This window comes from Mandrillus leucophaeus, unplaced genomic scaffold (genome assembly GCF_000951045.1).
Source record: "Mandrillus leucophaeus isolate KB7577 unplaced genomic scaffold, Mleu.le_1.0 Scaffold847, whole genome shotgun sequence".
Classification (NCBI taxonomy): domain Eukaryota; kingdom Metazoa; phylum Chordata; class Mammalia; order Primates; family Cercopithecidae; genus Mandrillus; species Mandrillus leucophaeus.
The window spans coordinates 920,570-924,877 of NW_012109219.1; positions in this window are offsets into that span (position 1 = coordinate 920,570).

Here is a 4,308-nt window from a genome sequence, read left to right on the forward strand (position 1 = left end):
ATATATGAAATTCAAGTCCCAAAAAGCAGCTCAAGTGGGAGTAAAATATCATCTTCAAAGAAGCCACAATTAGATTAACAGCTAATTTTTCAGTAGAAACAATGGAAGCCAGAAGAAAGTAGAATGACATCTCCTACTAGATTAATATATTAAAGAAATATTTTAAGAAAAAAACAAAATGAGTTCAGAGAGAAACATAGACATTCAGATAAAAAAATTTAAAAAACAACAATAGAAAAGGCAAGTGTAAATGAATATTAACTAAACACCACAATAGTGGTAATGTTTTCCTCTGTTTAAAATATATTTAGAATGAGATGCATTATAACCATACATTTAAAAAAATGACAAAGCAAATGTACTTAAAGCATTATCAGAAAGGTAGTAAAAGTAATAATTTGCATTATCAACTTCGTAATAAGTGCCAATAAGCTAGTCTACACATGCTCATCTACAGAATAGCTACTTAAAGAAAAGTAGAAAAGAAAATGTATAACTAATAGAACAATAGAGGAAAAAAATGCAATAATAAAAATGTTTTATTAATCCAAAAGACATCAAGACATGAAAACAAAGGAACAGAAAACCAAGATTAAGATGGTGGTTGTAAATGCAAATATATTGGTAATTAAGTGAAAATAAAATAGTCTTCTGGTTAGTATGTAAAAGAGGAATGGTTTGTTTAGATTAGTATATGTAAATTTGAAGGATACATAAGAGTTTATCTTTTTTTTTTGGTTTCATTTCAATAAACTAATTTTATCTTAAAGAAAGAGAGAAAGAAAGTGGACTAAATACTCTAGTTAAAAATCCCAAGCTGGGGGCTGTGACTCACACCTGTAATCCCAGCACTTTGGGAAGCCGAAGTGGGTGGATCACGTGAGCTCAGCAGTTCAAGACCAGCCTGGCCAGCACGGTGAAATCTCTCTCTACTAAAAATACAAAAATTAGCTAGGTGTGGTGGCAGGCGCCTGTAATCCCAGCTACTCAGGAGGCTGAGGCAGGAGAATCGCTTGAACCTGGGAGGCAGAGGTTGCCGTGAGCTGAGATTGTGCTGCTACTGCACTCCATCCTGGGCAATAGAGGGAGACTCTGTCTCAAAAAAAAAAAAAAAAAAAAATCCCAGAGTGTCAGACTGAAGAAAAATAAAAAACTACATATACGCCACTTATAAAACACACATCTTAAATATTAGTAAAATGATATTCTAAAACACGTCAAACACAAACCAAAAGAAAGCTGAGGTAGATAGCCCATGCTAGTATCAGACAAATCAGAATTAAGGCAAGAAGGATTTCTAGAGATAATTCATTATGATAAACATGTCAATCTACCAGGAAAATATAAGAGTTCTAAATCTGTAGAATGTTGTAATTACGGAACATAGCATGACTTCAAGATATACAAAGCAAAAACTGACTCGATTAAAAAGAGAGATAAATCTACAATCATGGTGGGAGATGTATAAAACTTCCCTTCGTAGTTAGTAAAACAGACCAAAAAATCAATATTGTTATAGAAGATCTTAACAACATGACTAATAAATACAGAATACTGGAACTGAAACAATGAAATACAGTTTGTTTTCAAGTTACATGAAATATTTACCAAAATTTCTAAGAAAAGAGTAAATACATAAGGGTTTAAAACATACAATGTAAGTTTCCATTTCAGCAGCTAGGAAAAGAATAGCAAAAGAAATTCAAAGGAAGTAGATGGAAGAACATAATAAAAACACAAATTAGTGAAATAGGTATAAAATAAAGAAAATACACAGAGTCAACACTAATTCTTTGAAAAAATTAATGAAGATGATAAACTTCTAATATACTGATGAAGAAAAAAAAAGTAGTAGTAACAAGAGTAAAATAAGAACTTCTGTGTATATCCTGCAACTATTAGAAAGATTATAAGAGGATAGTCCAAACAATTTCACTTCATTAAATTTAAAAAATTTAGATGCAATGGACAAATTCCTCAACAAACAAGAGTTGTCAAACCTGACCCAAGAAGAAACAGAAAATCTAAATAATGTTTAAAAATTTTAAAATAAATTGAGTAATATCCCTGCCAGAAGGAAAATTCCAGGCCCATATGGCTTCATCAGTGAAATTTTCCAAATATTCAATGAAGAAATAATACCAATCTCATAAAAGCTCTTGCCAACCAAAGAAAAGATGGAGCACATCCAAACTTGTTTTCAGAGGACAGTTCAATTTTTTTTTTTTTTTTTTTGATACGGAGTCTGGCTCTGTTCCCCAGGCTGGAGTGCGGTGGCGCCATCTCCACTCACTGCAAGCTCTGCCTCCCGGGTTCACGCCATTCTCCTGCCTCAGCCTCCTGAGTAGCTGGGACTACAGGCGCCCGCCACCGCGCCTGGCTAATTTTTTTTTGTAATTTTAGTAGAGATGGGGTTTTACCATGGTCTCGATCTCCTGACCTTGTGATCTGCCTGCCTCGGCCTCCCAAAGTGCTGGGATTACAGGCGTGAGGACAGTTCAATTTTGATACAAACCCCTGACAAGGATCCTAGAAGAAGGAATATTGCAGACCGATGTCACTCGTGAACATAGACATGAAAATCTTAAATGGAAAATTATACGTGAAAGAAATTACTACATAAGGGTGGTTTAACATTTAAAACATTAACCAGTATAATTCACCACATTAACAGAAAATAGAAAATTATTTCATAATTCTTATTGGAAGAAAGAAAACAATGAAGAAGATTCAATACCCACGATTTTCAAAAAATCCTTTTAACAAACTAGAAATAGAAGAGTTCTTCTTTAAGTTGAAAAAGATTTCCAGAGAATCTTACAGTAAACATTATACTTAATAGTAAAATATGAAAAATGCTTGCTCCTGAGATGGAATAAAACAAAGAAGCTCAGTTTACATCTTCTCTTATTCAACTTACACTGGAGATTCTAGCAAGTATAATCAGGCAAGAAAATTAAGTGGCATGCCAAACATTGGCAAAGAAAAAAATACTCTTATTATTTAAAGATATTATAAGTATGTACATAGAAAATTCAAAAGAATCTGCAAACAATTAGAATTTAACTTAGCAAGGTGACTGGATATAAGGTCAATATAAAAATGGTTTGTTTCCATACAAGAAACAAATAGACAATTAAAATGGTAGAATCTATATACTATTCAAATTAATGTTTGCAAGGTAAAAAAGAAAATTATAAATAGAAAATTAAGGAAGCATCAATGTGCTTAGAACTAAACGTAACAACATTTGTGAAAATCTCTGCACTATAAACTACAAAACATTATTGAAGGAAATTAAAGATCTAAATAAATTGAACAATATGCCATATTTGTGGACTGGAAGACTCAATATTATAAACATGCCAATTTCTCTAAATCTTATCAACAGATTCATTTCAGTCTTAAAATCCCAGCAGGGGTGTGTGCAGGTGTGTCTACCTGTGTAAATTGAAAAGCTGATTCTAAAATGGATATAGAAATGTAAATGGGCAAGAATTATTAAGGCATTCCTGAAGAGCAAAAAAGCTGGAGGACCCATACTAACAGACACCAATAATTGTTATCAATCTATGGTGATTAATACAGTGTAATACTGACACAATAGGCATACTGGCTAGTGTAATAGAAGAGAGAAACCATAAACAGACCTACACATATGTGATGTCCTGGTTAATGACAGTGACATTGCAATAAATCGAGAAAAGAATGGGCTTTTTAATAAATGGTGTCGTGTCAACTGAATATCCACACAGAGGAAAAATAAATCTTGACTTTTATTTCACCCCATATACAAAAATCAATTCCAGATGGATTGCAGATGAAAATATGAATGGTATAACAATAAAACTTATAGAAAAATGTCTTCATGATTTAGAAGGATGTCTTCATGATTTCTTAAATGTAATACAAAAAGTACTAGTCATAAATGAAAAAAGTTTGATATACTGGACCACATTAATAATACAAACTTTTGTTTTATGAAAAGATACTATTATGGGAGGGAAAAGATAAGTCACAGAATGGAGTTACAAATTTGCAAAACAAGGAATTCATGTGCATAATAGATAAATAGATTGTATGTATTTTATATATCTTTATATACATATATGTATATATTAATCCCAGTAATCAATAAAAAGGCAAGACAAAACAATAGAAGAAAAGAGCAAAAGACTTTTATAGCCCTTTACAGAAGAAGATACTCAAATGGTGAATAAACATATGAAAAGGTGCTCAACTTCATCAGGCATCAAGGAAATACAAAAGTAAAACCACGAGACAATACTTCAACATACCCACCAGAAT